We start from the raw sequence: 18,949 nt of genomic DNA on the forward strand, positions 1-18,949 counted from the left end.
TTGGCCTCCTACTCTAATTCAATTCACTCCACATGATACCAAGAAACCGCTGAAGGCACTGGATACTGCAAATAGAATGGGCCCTGACAACATTCCAGTAATAGTAGTGAGAACTTGTGCTCCAGAACTAGCTGCACTACTAGCCAAGCTGTTCCAGTACAGCCACAACACTAGCATCTACCCAGCAATGTGGAAAATTGCCCAGGTATGTCCTGTCTACAAATGAAGATGGTTGTGATTGTTTGCGGTCCATCATCTCGGTCCCAGGACATCACTGCAGAAGTTCCACAGGGTAGTGTCCTAGGCCTAACCATCTTCAGCTATTTCATCAATGACTTTCCGTTCATCATAAGGTCAGAAGTGGGGATGTTCGTTGAAGATTGCACAATGTTTAGCACCATTTTTGACTCCACAAATGCTGAAGCAGTCCATGCCCATATGCAGTAACAAATGGACAACATTCAGGCTTGGGCTGATAAGTGACAAGTAATAATTATGCCACATAACTGCCAGGTAATGACCATCTCCAGCAAGAGAGAATCTAGCCATCTCCCCTTGACATTTAATGGCAGTTCCATCACTGAATCCCTCACTATCAACATCCGGGGGGTTATCATTGAACTGGACCAGCCATATAAGTACTGTGGTTATAAGAGCAGGTCAGAGGCTGGGAATTCTGCAGCAAGTAACTCACCTTCTGACTCCCCAAAGCCTGTTCGCCATCTACAAGACACAAGTCAGAAGTGTGATGGAATATTCTCCATTTGCCTGGATGAGTGCAGCTCCAACAACACTCAAGAAGCTAACCCCCCCAGGACAGAGGAGCCTGCTTGATTGGCATCCCATCCACTACCTTAAATATTCATTCCCTTTGTCACCGACAAACAGTGGCAGCAGTGTGTACCAGGTAGAAGATGCATTGCAGCAACTCAACAAGGCTCCTTCGACAGCACCTTCCAAACCCACAACCTCTAACACCTCAAAAGACAAGGACAGGAGATGCATAGGAACACCACCACCTGCAAGTTTCCCTTCAAGCCACACACCATCCTGACTTGGAACTATATCGCCATCCCTTTACTGTCGCTGGATCAAAATCCTGGAACTCCCTCCCTAACAGTACTATGGGTGTATCTACACCATATGGACTGCACTGGCTCAAGAAGGCAGCTCACCATCACGTTCTCAAGGGCAATTAAGGACTGGCAATAAATGCTGGCCTAGCCAGCGACACCCATATCCTGTAGGAGAATTTTTTAAAATGTCACTACATCCATCAGATTCTATTTCTGTTTAAAATGTTTTCCTTCAGATTTGCTTCACTTTTGGCTGTGTGTGTGTATGTATATATATATATATATACCCAATGTATATATAATATATACACATATATATTTTGTGTGTGTGTTTATATTATGTCTATATATGTGCATATATATGTTAAGCTAACCAGTTACCTCAAGAATAAATGTATTTTTACCAACGTTACATTTAGACATTCCCTTTGGAAATCTACTTATTCTGCTTGTGCTTCTTAAATTTTTTCCAATTCCCTTTCTGTCTCTTTTTCTCTGTCTTAATCCACACTCTTTGGATTGGATCTTGTGCCCTTCCCCGTGGCACGTTTGTGGCAGTGGGGCTTTGAATCGGGTAGGAGGGAAACAGGTGGGGATGCCACCACCTTCTTGCCTCCACCATAATTAAGTCTTGGGCCAGGATTTTAGTTTCAGCGTACGGGGGCAGGCCCAACATGCCGGAACGTAAAATGACATGCGATGGCGTCGGGCATGCTTCCCAACATCATCACGCTGTCTCACAATATTTCATTCAGTGGTTGCACACCAGAGTCGGCTGCGTGCCTGCCGCTAACTGAAAGACCTATTAAGGTCATTAATGAAGTAATTCATTTCAACTTTACACTGCCTGTCCAACCTTACGGTTTATGGGCAGGCGAAAAGGCCAAGAGACCTTTACGTTTTATAGGAAACCTCATCCACGAGTGGGATGAGGTTTCCTAAAGCTTTTATTACTTAAATAAAATGCTCCTATGAAAAATAAAAACGTGCCCCATCACATGAGGGAACATGTTTCATTAAATATTTAATGATTTCAGGTTTTTTTTAACATTTGCTTCAATCTCCCTGAGGCAGCTCCATGCCTCAGCGAGATTAAAGCGCTTGTTCGCGCACATGCGCTCAGCACTACCGCTCATGCATTACGCTGGGCGGGCCTTAATTGGCCCGCCTGCGTAAAGTCACGGTGCAGAGCCAATTGCAGGTGGCTGTCAGCGCCCCTGCCCGCTCCCGCTGAGACTGCCCGATGCGGGAAATATTAAGGCCTTGGGCTGGGAAGGCCCGGGGCAGCCTCCCTGACCACCATCAATTGAGGCCCTTAAGTGGGCGATTCAGTCATTTGGTGATCCCTTGAAATAGAGGATAATGTCCATCAGGCTTGGTGCGAGTTCAGATGACTGAGGAGCCCAATTCTGGGTACACATGTTCTTCCACAATTGGGGCACGTTTTTGCACTGGGGAGTGGAAATCGCAGCCCCGGGTTGGCTTCTTTCTCCTTCCTCTACCTTCACCGTTCTGCCTTGCTGTTGAGTCGCTGAGCCTCAAAGTGGTTTGCGCCTTGATGGACCAGGTGGTACCATGCTGGGTGATCGGCAACATTCTCCTCCCAGTCAGTGGTGTTAATGCCTCCGTGCCTTAGGGCGACATTGTGTGTATCCTTACACCTTTTCCTTTGGCCGCCCTTTGAGCGTTGGCCAATGGAGAGCTGAGAAGAGGGACGAGGTTTTTGGGCATCCATCCGCAATTGCTAGTCCATCGGAGTTGGTTCTGCAGGAACAGCACTTCACTGCTGGTAGACGCAAATTCATGGGGGACACTCGCAGTTGTCCAGTGGTCCTCCCATTTGATCCCCAGAATTCAAAGCAAGCACCGCTGATGGAAGCTCTCAAGAATCTTAATGTGGCTTCAGTAGATAGTCCATGTTTCGCTGCAGCAGAGGAGGGTGGTCAACACAACGGCCTTATAAACCAAAACCTTTGTTGACTTGCAAAAGTCCCTGTTGTCAAAGACATGGTGGTGCAGGTTGAAGAAGGCAGCACTGGCACCGTTGACTCAGTGTTAGACTTCCTCATTGATGTCATTAATGCACACTTAAGGGCCTCATCCTGCCATCCCTGGTATTGACCCAGCAGCAGGCAGGGACCTTACCATGCGGGGGGCATGACAAGCATACTCTGGAGAGTTTGTTCAAGGTCTCCTGACTGGGGTCCCTTGTTCAAAGGCCTATAGTGCCTGACTGAGAGACCTGCCATTGAGAAGGGATAGGGCCCGCTGACAGCAGGTCTCTCAGGCTATCCAGTCGTCAGCCAAAATCTCCATTGCTTCTTTATCCTTCTTTCTGTTTCAATATTTTGTTTGTCTCTAATTCATCCCATTTCCTTTCTTGTCTTTTGCTCCACATCTTTGAGTATCCTTTTCTTTCATTGGTCAAGGAGATAGATCATCGAGCACAAGGTCTAACGTGCAACAGTCAACATCATTGCACGACTATCAGATCAAAAGTCCAGCAATTTGTGTAATATAATGTAATGTCAGTGGTGAGCATGAAGTCCAACTAATGTAATTCTCAGCCAATACTGGCACTGCAGCAATTTCTGACTGAAAGTTTAAGGTGTAGACCATCCATCAGAACCATTGTTGAAACATTACTTTCCACAGATGCTTATTGAGCTGCTGTGCGTTTCTACCATTTCTGGTTTTGTTTCTGATTTCTAGCAACTGCAGTCTTTTTCTTTGAGTTTGGCATTATCCCTTGGTTCCCCATGTGCAAGTGGAAATGTTCATTTAGTGGAACCAAGCTAGCTTAAAGACTGAAAGGTATAACCTCCCACTAAGTTGTAGTTTTGTATTTGACGTACAGCTTCTTCATTGGATACTTTCAAAGTTGGTGCCTTCTGTGAGGGATGAGAACAACTCTGCTTGCATGTCCCTTAATGACAGCAAGCAGCAAGCCTGTAGCACGATTACAGATCATTTTTACCCAAGGACAGTGTGGAATCAGAGTGAATGAGGTTGACTGGAGCAACACCACATGGTAGCCAAGGGCATCATAAGAAAGGTGAACAACACAGGGAGAAAACATGTCTGTTAATTCCATATATCAATTCAGTGCCAAACTTGTAGCTCAGCATCTGGAATCTGTGTCTGAAATAAGAGCAAAATTAAACAGGGCCAATAAAAAATTAAGTTTAATGATATTTTTTTGCATGAATTTCCACAATTTATTGGGAGGAAGGTCTGTTTCTGGGATATGCAAGGAAACATGCACCTTCTCTGAGGCAATCAGATAGCACTGTGTCCAAGTCAATTCGATTCAAAGAATCCATGTTTGACTATCTGCTAATTTTTCTAGAAAATCTAACAATGGTTACAAAATGAGCATTTTTAAAATAAATCATTCTTGTTATTGCGTATTAATGTTTATCTTCAAATTAAAGCCATTATATACAGTGACTCTAATGTTTGGAAAAAAGACAATGTGAAAGGTAAGCATTGTATTATGCAAATATGCACCCTATGTAAAATTGCAACTAATGAAGTGGTTGACACATGCCCAATCTTAATTAGTCAGTCGGTGGTCAGATAAGTGTCATTGCTACTATGCTCAAACTGCAGTCAAAACATATATAAATAGGATGTAATTAACATAACTGGGTTATCTTTGGAGGTTCATTGTAATCAACCTGTTAACAGCTGAAGACCATCAAGGATTGAAGTCGATGAAATGATGTGGATATGTTCATAGAAAGTTCTCAAATGGCTTCATCCCACAGTGCATGTAGCCTCCTTCAGATTCTATCCCGGCTCAAGCCCTAAACCTGCAGACTGTGCTTTTTCCCACTGCTCCACTGTCAGTAGCCTTGAGTCATTTTGATCCCAATCTCTGGAAATTTCCCCCTAAGTCTTGGTCTTGCCACCTCCAATTCACCTTCATATCCTCATCAAAACCTATTTGCCAGAACATATTTTCAGTTGCTCCCTTTGTGAAGCATGTATATGTACATCGCTATATAAGTTGTTGTTTCTTGTGAAATGCTTAGACAAAAAAAGACTTGCATTTATAAAGTGCTTTTCATGACCACTGGACATGTCAAAGCACTTTAGAGCCAATGCAGTACTTTTAAAGTGTAGTTACTGTTATACTGTAGGAAATGCAGCAGCCAATTTGCGCATTGGAAACCCACAAAAAAACCATTTTGATAATGACCAGATAATCTTTTTTTGTGATGTTGATTGAGGGATAAATATTGGCCAGGACACCAGGGATAACTTGCCTGCTCTTCTTTGAAATAGTGTCATGAGCTCTTTTACATCTACCCAAAGATGCAGATGGGGCCTCAGTTTAATGTCTCATCTGAAAGATGGCACCTCCAACAGTGCAGCACTTCCTCAGCACTGCACTGGAAAGTCAGCCTTGATCTTTGTGTTCTAACCTTGAAGTAGGTATTGAACCCAGAACCTAGTGATTTAGAGGTAAGCATGCTACCAACTGAGCCATGGTTGACAGGGCAGAAATTTTGGATGAGCAGAGAAACTTGCCCCAATAAAACAATTCCACCAGTAGGTTAGAAGCAACAGAAATATACTGAAACAAAAGCAAAATAATGTAGATGCTGGAAATCTAAACAAAGAACAAAAATGCTGAAAAAACTCAGGTCTGGCATCATCTGTAGAGAAAGAACAGAGTTAATGTTTCAAATTGAAGTTCAGTAGATGTCCTCTTTCCTCACCTCTTTTTCTGGTATATTGATGACTGTATCAGTGTCCCTTCCTGCTCTTGCTCCGAACGGGAAAATTTCATCAGCTTTGGTTCCAATTCCACCCCTCCCTCGCATTCACATGGTCCATCACTGATTCTTCCCTTCCCTTCCTTGGCCTCTGTCTCCATTTCTGGGGATAAACAGCTCACTGTCTATTATAAGTCCGAGAACTCTCATAGCTCCTTTGATTAGATTTCTCCCACCCTGCTTCCTGTAAGGACTCCACTTCATTCTCCCAGATTCTCCGTCTCTGTTGCATCTGTTCTGATGATGCCACCTGCCACATCAATGCTTCCTTTTTCCTCAGCCAAGGATTTCTCTCCACCATGACCATCCCATTTCCAGGACTTCTGCTGTCACCTCATCCTCTGCCTCTCAAAACCACATCAGGTTCCCTCTCACTTTCTACCTCACCAGTCTCCACATTCAGCAGATTATCCTCTGCCATTTCCACTATCCTCAGTCTCATATCACCATCAAAATTTTACCCCCTCCAACACCCCCATCCTTCAACATTTTGAAGGGACTGTTGCCTCCAAAATACCCTGGTCATCATCACTCCAATTGTTCCCTTCCCTTTCCAGGGCATTTTCTCATGCAAGTGCAGGAGATGCAATATCTCCCCCTTTACCAGCTCCAATATGAAAGGTCATCAATCTGAAGTGTTACTTCTGTCTCTCTCTCCACTGATGTTTCCTGACATGCTAAGTATTTCCAGTATTTTCTGTTTTTATTAGAGTAAGTTGGGTGCCAGTAAGCTCAGTTGGCTAGATGGCTAGTGCATTGATTAGATTATTGCCAACAGCACCTTCCAGCTGAGGCAGATTCAGGATCTGCTTCCTTGTTATACCCGTAGTCAAAGTCACAGCAATAATATAAGATCAAAATACTGCAGATGCTGGAAATCTGAAATAAAAACAACAAGTGCTGGAACATCTCAGTAAGTTTGGCAACATGGGTGGAGAGGGAAAGAGAGTTAATGTTTCAAGTCAAATATAACTCTTCTTTGGAACTGAATGGAGTTCGAAATGTGGTGAGTTTTATGCTGTTGAAGGGAAGGAGGGGGAGGTAGAACAAAAGGGAAGGCCTGCTCTAGCTTAGAAGGCAGGAGAGATTAGATTAAAAAAATGTCATGGAACAAACGGCCAAGGGAGTGATAATGGTTGTTGTAAGGAAACAAAGTTTTGCTCCAGAATGAGTGTTAATGGCAGAATAATGAACATGAAAACAAGATACAGAATGACATTCGACACAAAAAAATCAAAATGAAGGAGGCAAGGAAGGGGATCACAGGGGCTCTGACCCAAATCTTTAATTCCTCTCTGGCCACAGGGGAGGTGCCAGAGGACTGGAGAACAGCTAATGTGGTTCCGCTGTTTAAGAAGGGTTGTAGAGATAAGCCAGGGAACTACATGCCAGTGGGTCTCACATCAGTGGTAGGGAAACAATTGGGGAAAATTCTGAAGAAGAGAATCTATCTCCACTTGGAGAGGCAAGGTTTGATCAGGGAAAGTCAACATGGCTTTGTCAGAGGGAGGTCATGCCTAACAAATTTGATTGAATTTTTTGAGGAAGTCACCAGGTGTGTAGATGAGGGTAGTGCAGTTGATGTAGTTTATATGGATTTCAGCAAAACCTTTGACAAGGTCCCACATGGGAGACTTATAAAGAAGGCAAATGCACATAGGACACAGGGTAATTTGATAAGGTGGGTTCAAAATTGGCTTAGCTGTAGGAGTCAGAGGGTGATGACAGAAGGCTGCTTTAGTGACTGGAAGCCAGTGTCCAGTGGCGTACTACAGGGATCTGTGCTCGGTCCCCTATTATTTGTCATTCACATAAACAACGTAGATGACTATGCGGGGGATAGGATTGGTAAGTTTGCAGATAACATAAAGATTGGCTGGGTGGCTAACAGTGAGGTTGAGTGTCTTGGGCTACAGGAAGATATAGACGGGATGAACAAATGGGCAGATAAGTGGCAGATGGAATTTAACCATGAATAGTGTGAGTTGTCACACTTTGGAAGGAGTAATTTAACAAGTAAGTATTTAATGAACTGCATGGCACTAGGAAGTTCTGAAAAACAAAGGGACCTTGGCGTGTGTGTCCATAGATTCTGAAGGCGGAGGGGCATGTTAGTGGGGTGGCGATAAAGGCATATGGGACACTTGCCTTTATCAATCGAGGCATAGATTACAAAAGTAGCGAGGTCATGTTGGAGTTGTATAGAACCCTTGGTGAGGCCACAGCTGGAGTACTGTGTGCAGTTCTGATTGCCACATTATAGGAAGGATGTGATTGCACTGGAGCGGGTGCAGAGGAGATTCACCAGGATGTTGCCTGGGATCAAACAGTTATGTTATGAAGACAGGTTGGATAAACCTGGGTTATTTTCGCTGAAGCAGAGAAGACTGAGGGGCGACCTGATCGAGCTGTACAAGATTATGAGGGGCATGGACAGGGTGGATAGGGAGCAGCTGTTCCCCTCAGTTGAAGGGTCATTCACAAAGGGCATAAGTTCAAGGTGAGGGGCAGGAGGTTTAGGGTGGATGTGAGGAAAAACTTTTTCCCTAGAGGGTAGTGATGATCTGGAATGCACTGCCTGGGAGGGTGGTGGAGGTGGGTTGCCTCACATCCTTTAAAAAGTACCTGGATGAGAACTTGGCACGTCATAACATTCAAGGCTATGGGCCAAGTGCTGGTAAGTGGGATTAGGCAGGTAGGTCAGGTGTTTCTCAAGTGTTGGTGCAGGCTCGATGGGCAAAGGGCCTCTTCTGCACTGTGCAGAAGATCACTGTGATTCTGTGAAGGACAGAGTTGATGGTCTGAAGGTGTTAAACCCAATGTTGAGTCTAGGTGGCTATAAAGTGCCTAATAGGAAGATGAGGTGCTGTTCCACAAGCTTGCGTTGAGCTTCACTGGGACACTGCATCAGGTCGCGGTCAGAAATTTGAGCATGAGAGCAAGATGATGAATTAAAATGGCAAGCAACCAGAAGGTCGGGGTTGTGCTTGCAGACTGAACAGAGGTGTTGCACAAAGTGGTCACCCAGTCTACGTTTGGTTCCACCAATGTACAGGAGGCTACACTATGAGCTGTGAATACAATAGGTGAAATGGTCATCCAGTCTACACTTGGTCTCCCCAGTGCAGAGGAGGCTGCATTGTGAGCAGTGAATACAGTAGACTAAATTGAAAGAAATACAATTAAATTGCTGCACCACCTGGAAGGAGTGTTTGGGGCCTTGGACATTGAGGAACGAGGAGGTACATATGCAGGCGATACACCTCCTGTGATTGCATGGAAAGGTGCTGTGGGAAGAGGACAAGGTGTTGGGGGGTGATAGAGGGGTGGACAAGGGTGTTTCAGAGGGAATAGTCCCTTCGGAATGGTGGCAGGGGAAGGGAAAGTAGATGTGTTTCGAGGTGGCATCATGCTGGGAGTGGCAGAAATATCAAAGGGTGATCCTTTGAAGGGTGGAAAGTGAGAACAAGCGGAACCTTATCGTTGTTCTGGGAGGGAGGGAAAAATGTGAGACCAGAAGACCAGAAGTGTGGGAAATGGGTCATACACAGTTGAGTGCCCTGTCAACAAGAGTCAGGAGCGGTAGGGGGAGGAATCCTCGGTTGGAAGGAAGACATGTCAGAAGCAACATTGTGGAAGGTAGCATCATCAGAATAAACGTGACGGAGACAGAGAAACTGGGAGAATGGAATAGAGTCCTCAGTGGAAGCAGAGTGTAGTCAAGGTAGCTGTGGGAGTCGGTGGGCTTATAGTGAAGATGAATAGACAGTCTATCCCCAGGAATGGAGACGGAGGAGTTGAGGAAGGGAAAAGAAGTGTCAGAGATGGATCATTTGAAGGTGATAGAAGGGTGGGAATTGGAAGCAAAATTGATTAAATTTTCCAGTTTTGGGTGAGAGTAGGATGCAGCATCAATAAAGCCTTCAACGTACTGGAAAGAGTTGGGCAGGGGAGACCTGAGTCGGACAGGAACAAGCAATATTCCACGTACACCACAAAAAGACAGGCTCATGCGAGTACCCAGAGCCACACCTTTTATTTGAAGGAAGTGAGACAAGTTAAAGGAGAAATTGTTCCGTGAACAAAAAGCAGGACAAGTTCAGCCAGGTGGTGGTGGATGGGGACTATCTGGATCATTGTTCGAGGAAGAAGCAGAAAGCCCTCAAACTGCCTGGTGGGGGACAGAGATGTAAAGAGATTGGACGTCCATAATGGAGGGGAGGTGGTAAGGACTGGGAAACTGGAAATTGTTGAAATGATGTAAGGCATTAGAAGAATCATGGATCTAGGTGGGAAGAGACAGGACAAGGGGAGAAAAAAGAGAGTCAAGATGGGGAAAAATAGTGGGGTAGGAACAGGGTGAAACAATCCTTTTTTCTCCCCTTGTCCAATCTCTTCTAGCATGATCTCTTTATTTTTATATTTATCCCTCCAATTAAAATCTAAATAACCCATATGTTTTTTGACCGCCTTATCAGTTTTCCACGCCATAGACCTGGAAGGGAGATGAGGAAAAATACTTTCATTCACAGAGAGTTCTGAAAAGCGCTACCTAAAAAAGTGTGGGATGTCGATTCCAGAAATAATTTTTAAAAGGAACTTGGACAAGTACCTAAAAGTGAGAAGCTTACATGGATGAAGACATAAGCTAGTGATGTATGACTATGCACAACTGCCCTTTTTTAAAGAGTCAGCACAGACATTGACCGAATGTCCTCATTCTGTGCTGTAAGTTTATATGATTCTACCACAATTGAGTCCAATGTGAAGTACTCACCACTACTAACTTAACATGCTCCTGTCTAAATACCCTGGGCGTTTGTAAAAAATATAAAGCAAGCTCAGAACCTTGCCACTTACTGTGTTGTATTTTTATCCTGTGCGGATCTATTAACATCCCATGTGGCGTTCAAAATGGATTTCTATGGTAAGACTTCAAAGCTAAATCTTTTGAAAATACTGAAGTAAACACAAAAGCTATTGCCCATTTTAAAATGTTTGTCTTTCCCTTTAAGAATACATTGTGGCACATATCACTCCCAAATGGGTGGGCTGGTGACTAGCTTGTTCTTAGCAAAAACAGAATTACCTGGAAAAACTCAGCAGGTCTGGCAGCATCGGCGGAGAAGAAAAGAGTTGACATTTCGAGTCCTCTTGAGCCTTCAACAGAACTAGAACTTGTTCTTAGCCCATTGTTTCTGCTGCTTTTAAACCAGTTTCTATAGTTGCCCTCTATCCTTTCCCTCCCTGCCTGTGGGGGAGTAATTTGACATGATTTATCTCTTCTTACCTGTGGTCTGGCTGATTGAGACTGAGGATGTGTCTTATTGGGAATTAGAGTTAGAAAACTGTTTCCTTACATTCTGCGACACAGCATGGTAAGCAAGAAAAAGTGCAATTTTACAACAAACAGCAGCAGTTGTGACTTTAAACATATTTTGGAAGTTGGTATAATTCAACTGCCAAAGCCTGCCTTTATGTCGAATGTCTGCTGAGCTTAATATGTTATTCTTAAAAGTATATGGCTTGAGGACCATTTCTACTGTAACATAACTGCAACTTGTAAAAAATAATTTACTATTAGAAACATTTTTATTAAATTAGAAAATTCTATTTACTGTTGCGAAAAATTGACTGCACAAGGGACAAGGTAAGAGACTGAATCTGTAGTTAACTTCATCTGCTTTTTATGCAATTAGGGCAGCAGAAAAGGGCTTTTTGTAATCTAAAATAATTAGGGGCAGGATTTTACGCGTCAGCGGGCAGGGGCGGGGGCCTGTTCACTGATGCGTAAAATGACGAGCAGTGACATCGGGCAGAACTCTCGACGTCACCGCGCCTCATTTAAATTTTCAGGTAGGCGGGGGCGCAGCAAAATCAGCCCCCTGCCCCGACCTTGGGACACCCCCAACCCCCAAATCCTATCCATTTACCTTAAACACTTACCTTCCCTGGCCTGTCAATTTCCCTGGCCCTATAAATGTACTTGCTTTACGGCAGCAAGTGCTGTAAAAATGGGGGCGTGGCCTCTTTTACTACGCTTGATCTCGACTTCGCTGAGGCCTACAAGGTTTCTTTCGATGCAGGCCCCAAACAGCTCTGGTGAATGGAAGTGGCAGCGCAATTTTCAATACCAGGTAAGTGTGCATTTATTTCTTCTAATTTCTGCAGGCCAGCACTTTCCGACACTAGTCGGAAGTTACGGCCCATGATCTTTTATTTAGTTCATAATTCTTTTAATTAAAGTACAGTAATATTGGCAAAAAAAAATCTCAACCCTGTGCCTGTCATTTTATGCTTATTTTTGTATAGAATGCATCACAAGAGCTTCATAGAAACAGAATGCTTCTCAAAAAGCTGTCAAAACTAAGGCTTTTATTAACAAGGGAATTATATCATAATACTTGACTAGACTTCTTTGCTGTATTCATTATCTGCTACAACCATTAAAATGAATGCTTAGTAACACAAGTCAACAGACTATCCCAAATTTAACATACAAATATATGTATTGCAATTGGAAGTTGTACCACTGAGGCCAGGATCTGGATTTTCCCGATACTGTCAGAGTCTAGTAGGTGAGGTGGTGGCTGTTGGTGTGGACACTGTCTGAGATATTGTCTTTTAGATGAGATGTTGAACTTAAGTACTGCCTGCCCTGTCATGAAAGATCCCATGGCACTATTTTGTAACAAGATAGATGAGTTGATGGCATAAATAGAAATAAATAAATATGACTTGATAGCTATTACAGAAATGATGTTGCAGGGTGACCAAGACTGGGAATTCAATATTCAAGGGTATTCGGCATTCCAGAAAAAACAGGCCAAAAGGAAAAGGAAGTGCGGTAGCTTTGATAATAAAATAAGGTATCAGTGCGGTGGCGAGTAGTGATATAGATGCAATAGATTGTGATGTGGAATCAGTTTGGGTGAAAAAAAGGAATAGCACGGGGAAGAAATCAAGGGTGGGAGTTGTCTATAGGCTCCCAAAGAGTTGCCTCACTGTAGGACAGACTGTAAATCAAGAAATAATGGGGACATGAAAGAAGGGCGCTACAATTATCATGGGTGATTTTAATCTGCATATTGACTGGACAAATCAGATTGGCAGAGGTAATATGGAAGACAAATTTGTCGGCTGCATCAGAGATCATTTATTAGAGCAATACTTTGCAGAACCTACGGGGGAACAGGCTATTTTAGATCCAGTAATGTGTAATGAGGTGGGATTACTAAGAGACACCGTAGTTAAGGATCCTCTAGGGGGCAGCGATCATGACATGGTAGAATTTCAAATTCAGTTTGAGGGCGAGTAACTCGGGTCTTAAACCAGTGTCCTCAACTTAAATAAGGGCAATTACAGGGATATGAAGAAAGAGTTGTCTAAAGTGGGCTGGGAAAATAGATTAAGGGGAAGGTCAGTGGATGAGCAGTGGCAGATATTTAAGCAGGTATTTCATAACACTCAGCAAAAATTTATCCTGGTCAAAAAGAAGGATTTGATGAGAAGGATGAACCACCCATGGTTAACAAAGGTGGTCAAGGAGAGTATCCAATCAAAAACTAAGGCATACAAAGCAGCGAAAACTAATGGTAGGCCAGATGATTGGAATTTTTTTTTTAGCAACCAGCAATGGATAACTAAAACAGAATAAAGAGGGTGAAAATTGAACATGAAAGTAAATTGGCAAGAAATATAAAAATAAACAGCAAGAGCTTCTACAGGCATATAAAAAGAGAGTGGCTAAAGTGAGCGTGGGACCCTTGGAGGATGCAACTGGGGAATTGATAACAGGAAACAGGGAAATGGCAGCTAATTTAAACCAATATTTTGCATCGGTCTTCATGGTGCAGGACACTATAAACATCCCAAAGATATCAGATAAACAAGGAGCTAATGGGAGGAAAGATCTTGTAACAGTCTCTATCATGAGGCACAAAGTATTTGAGAAACTAATGGGACTAAAGGCAGACAAGTCACCAGGACCTGATGACCTGCATCCAGCGATTCTAAAGCAAGTGGCTGCAGAGATAGTGGAGGCATTGGTCAAAATATTCCAGAACTCACTGGATTCCAGGAGGGTCCCAGCAGATTGGAAAACTACTAATGTGATGCCCCTGTTCAAGAAGGGAGGGAGACAAAAAACAGGAAACTATAGGCCGGTCAACCTAACATCTGTCGTTGGGAAAATGCTAGAATCCATTATTAAGGAAGAAATAGCAGGACATTTAGAAAAGCTTAAAGCAATCAAACAGAGTCAACATGGTTTTTTTGTGAAAGGGAAATTATGTTTGATAAATTTACTAGAGTTCTTTGAGGATATAACGAGCAGAGTTGATAAAGGGGAACGGGTAGATGTTGTGTATTTGGATTTTCAGAAGGAATTCAATAAGGTGCCACATAAAAGGTTATTGCACAAGATAGGAGCTCATGGTATTGGGAGTAATGTATTAGCATGGATTGAGGATTGGTTAACACACTGAAGACAGTCGGGATTAATGGGTCTTTTTCAGGTTGGAAAGACATAATTAGCGGAGTGCCACAAAGATCAGTCCTGGGGCCTCAATTCTATTTACTATCTATATTAACGACTTAGAGGAGGGGGCAGAGCACAATGTATCCGAATTTGCTGACGATACAAAAATAGGTGGGAGGGCATGATATGATGAAGACATAAGGAATCTGCAAGGGGCTATAGGTAGGTTGAGTGAGTGGGCAAAAACTTGGCAGATGGAGTTTAAAGTAGGAAAGTATGAGGTCATGCACTTTGGTAGGAAGAATCAAGAGGCAGTCTATTATTTAAATGGAGAGAGACTCCAAAAAAGTTCAGCACAGAGGGATCTGGGTGTTCTTGTGCATGAAACACAAAAAGTTAGCATGTAGGCATAGCAAGTAATTAAGAAGGCAAATGAAATTTTGGCCTGTATTGCTAGGGGGTTGGAGTTTAAAAGTAGGGAAAACTTGTCACAACTATACAGGGTGTTGTGGAGGCTGCACCTGGAGTACTGTGTACAGTTTTGGTCCCCGTATTTAGGAAAGGACATGCTGGCATTGGAGGCAGCTCAAAAGAGATTCACTAGTCTGATTCCTGGGATGAAGAAGTTGACTTATCAAGAACGGCTCAAGAGGTTAGGCCTTTATTCATTAGAGTTTAGAAGAATTAGGGGTGATCTTATTGAAACATACAAGGTTCTGAGGGGGTTTGACAAGGTAGATGTTGAGAAGATGTTTCCACTAGTGGGGGAATTTTAAACTAGGGGGCATAGTTACATAAAAAGGGGACAGCCATTTAAAACTGAGATGCGAAGGAATTTCTTCTCTCGGAGGGTAGTGAATGTCTGCAATTCTCTACCCCAGAGAGCTATGGAGGCTATATCACTCTAAGTATTTAAAGAGGAGATAGATTTTTGAAATACTGGGGAGTTGGGGGCTATGAGGAGCTGGCACAAATGAGGAATTAAGGCCTAGGGCAGATCAGCCATGATCTTATTGAATGGCAGGGCAGGCTTGAGGGGCCGAATGGCCTATTCGTGCTCCTACTTCTTATGTTCTTATTTAAGGTAGTGCAGGGGAGTGCTCCCTAATTAACTGACAATATTTTGCCCGAAACCAACATAACTGAAAATAACTAGACATTTATTGCATTGCTGCTTGTGAGTGCTTGTGTGCACAAATTGCCTGCCTAATTTCCCTGCATTACAAGAATGAAAACCAGTTGGAGAATGACAATTGGCAGTAAACCATTTTGAAAGATCCTAAGGATGTGAAAGCTATTACATTAATGAAAGTTCTTTCTTTTCTGTTGCTTCAAGATTCTCAAAAGCTGAAATAGAGAAGACAAAGATTTTTTGGCACCCCTGCAGCTATGCCTCTAAAAAAGGTAGTCTGGAGGTAGGTGGCACTAGGTGCTGCATCAACTTTAGCACCCCATTAAAAGGTAACATGAATTCAGAAGGGAAAGAGCCTGCTTGACCAATCTTCTTAATTTTGTCAGCAAATTGTTGGAAGGTGTCATTGTAGTGCTATCAAGCAGCACTTTCTCAGCAATAACCTGCTCACTGACATTCAACTCGAATTCAGTCAGGGCCACTCAGCGCTTGACCTCATTATAGCCTTGTTCCAAACATGGACAAAAGAGCTGAACTCAAGAGGTGAGGTGAGAGTGTCTGCCCTTCACATCAAGGCAGCATTTGACCAAGTGTGGCATCAAGGAGCCCTAGCAAGTCACAACTCAATGGGAATCAGGGGGAAAACTCTCCACTTGTTGTTGTCATATCTAGCCCAAAGGAAGATGGTTGTGGTTGTTGGAGGTCAATCATTTCAGTCCCGGGACATCACTGCAGGAGTTCCTCAGGGCAGTGTCCTAGGCCCAACCATCTTCAGCTGTTTCATCGATGACCTTCCTTCCATCATAAGGTCAGATTGGCAATGTTCGTAGATGATTGCAGAATGTTGAGCACCATTTACAACTCCTCAGATACTCAAGCAGCCCATGTCCATATGGAGCAAGACCTGGACAATATTCAGACTTGGGCTGATAAGTGGCAAGTAACATTCACGGCTCTACAATTGATGAAAAACTAAATTGAACCAGCTATATAAATACTGTGGCTAAAAGAGCTGGTCAAAGGCTGGGAATTCTGCGAAGAGTAACTCACCTCCTGACCCCCCAAAGCCTGTCCACCATCTATAAGGCACAAGTCAGGAATGTGATGAATACCCTTCCCTAGCCTGGATGAGTGCAGCACCAACAACACCCAAGAAGCTTGACATCATCCAGGACAAAGCAGACCACTTGACTGTCACCTCATCCATCACCTTAAACATTCACACCCTCCACCACCGATACAGTGGCAGCATTGTGTACCATCTACAAGATGCACTGCAGCAACTCACCAAGGCTCCTTCGACAGCACCTTCCAAACCCACGACCTCTACCACCTAGAAGGGCAGAGGCAGTAGATGCATGGGAACGCCACCAAGTTCCCCACCATCCTGACTTGGAACTATATCGTTCTTCCTTCACTGTCACTGGGTCAAAATCCAGAAACTCCCTTCCTAACAGCACTGAGTGTTCATACACCACATGGACTGCAGCAGTTTGAGAAGGCAGCTCGCTGCCATCTTCTCAAGGGCAATTAGGGATGGGCAGTAAATGCTGGCCTAGCCAGCAACGCCCACATCCCGTAAGTTAATTTTTAAAAAGTGATATTTCAAATGGACTGTGGTAAGCACTATGCTGTGTCCTAAATTTCCACAGGGCATTTGCAAATTTCCAAACATTCTCAGGATTTGAGTGGCACTTGTAAAGCTTTGTTTGTTGCACACTCCTAGTTGCCCTGAAAAAGTGGTGCAGCACCTTCTTCTGAAATTTCCTCAGTGCCTGTGTTGGTGATGCTCCCACAATGGTATTGGGGAGGGAATTCCAAGATTTTGATCTAGTGACAATGAAGCAATTCATATGTATGCCTAAATCAGGATGGTGTGTAAATTTGGGTGGAACTTGGAGGTGATGGTGTTCCCATGATATTGCTGCTGTCGTCCTTAACAGTACAAGCAGTGGGAAAGGAAGTTTCAGTCAAAATAATCTTGATGATGATGTGCAGTGCATTGTCTAGATAGTAAATACTACAGAAATGATGAGTGGGTGGTAAACAAGTTCTGTGCCATGGATTCCAATCAAGCAAACTGTTCTGTTTTTAGTGGTGCTGCACTTCTGCACAGTTGTTGCAGTCTCACTCATTCAGGCAACTGATGACTATTCCCTTAAACGTCTTTAGTTAAGCTCAAAGCTGTGGTGATTCAGGATAAATATAGGTATGAAAAGAGATAGAAAGTAAGATAAAGCCGAAAAAGAGGATGTATGACAGCTATCAGGTTGGTAATGTAAGTCAGAACCAGGCTGAGTATAGATAATTCAGAGGGGAAGTGAAAAAAGAAATAAAAGAAGCAAAGAGAAATCATGAGAGACTAGCAGATAACATAAAAAGAAATCCAAAAGTCTTCTAGAGGCATATAAATAGTAAAAAGGTAGTAAAATGAGGAGTGGGACTAATAAGGGATCAAGTTGAGGCAGAGGGCATGACTGAGGGTACTAAATGAATACTTTGCATCTGCCTTTACCAAGGAAAAAGGTACTATCAAAGTCATAATTAAAGAGGAGATAGTTGAGACACTGAATTGGCTAAAATTGATAGACAGGGGGCATTCCATTGGCTGACTGTACTTAAAGTTGATAAATCACCAGAACTAGACCAGATCCATCCAAGGATACTGAGGGAAGTAAGGGTGGAAATTGTGGGGACACTGACCATAACTTTCCAATCCTTAGATATAGGGGTTGTTGTCAAAGGAATGAAGAACTGTAAATGATACATTCTAGTTCAAAAAAAGTAAGGATAAGCCCAGCAACTGCCCAGTCAGTTTAACCTCAGCGGTTGGAAAGCTTTTAGAAACAATAATCTGGGGCAAAATTAAGTCATTGGACAACGTGGATTAATTTAGGAAAATAGGCACCAATCAAAGGCAAATCATGTTTAACTAACTTGATTGTTTTGTTGAAGTAATAGAGATGGTTGATGTGGTGTATGTTGGAAGTGTTTAACAAGGTGCAGCATTACAGACTTGTCAGCAAAGTTAATGCCTGAGTAAAAGTGATATAGAGGCACAGATACTACATTAGCTGAGTGACAGGAAACACAGAGTAGTGTGTTGTTTATCAGACTGGAAGGAAGCTATATGGTGGGATTCCCCAAGAGTCGGTACTAGGACCACTGATTTTCATGATCTATATTAATAACGTAGACTTGGGTGTGCAGAGTACAATTTGAAAACTTGAGGATGACACAAACTTGAAAGTATTATGAACTGTGAGAAGGATGGTGATAGACTTTAAGATGATATAGAGAGGCTGGCAGAATGGGTGGAAACATGGCAGTTAAAAATTAAGGCAGAAAAGTGCAAAGTGATACACCTGGGTAGGAGAATGACAAAAGGCAATATAAAATAAAGGATTAAATGTTAAAGGGGATGCAGGAGCACAGAGACCTGGAAGAATATGTGCACAAATCATTGAAGGGGTACTGC

The 18,949-nt window shown here is 43.1% G+C and overlaps 1 protein-coding gene across 5 annotated transcripts in view; it reads right to left on the reverse strand.

The window, feature by feature from the left end:
• immp2l (inner mitochondrial membrane peptidase subunit 2) overlaps positions 1 to 18,949 on the reverse strand; it is a 660,141-nt gene that overhangs the window by 66,316 nt on the left and 574,876 nt on the right. The gene's annotated exons all lie outside the window — the stretch shown is intronic.

The sequence above is a fragment of the Carcharodon carcharias genome, chromosome 21 (genome assembly GCF_017639515.1).
Source record: "Carcharodon carcharias isolate sCarCar2 chromosome 21, sCarCar2.pri, whole genome shotgun sequence".
Taxonomy (NCBI): domain Eukaryota; kingdom Metazoa; phylum Chordata; class Chondrichthyes; order Lamniformes; family Lamnidae; genus Carcharodon; species Carcharodon carcharias.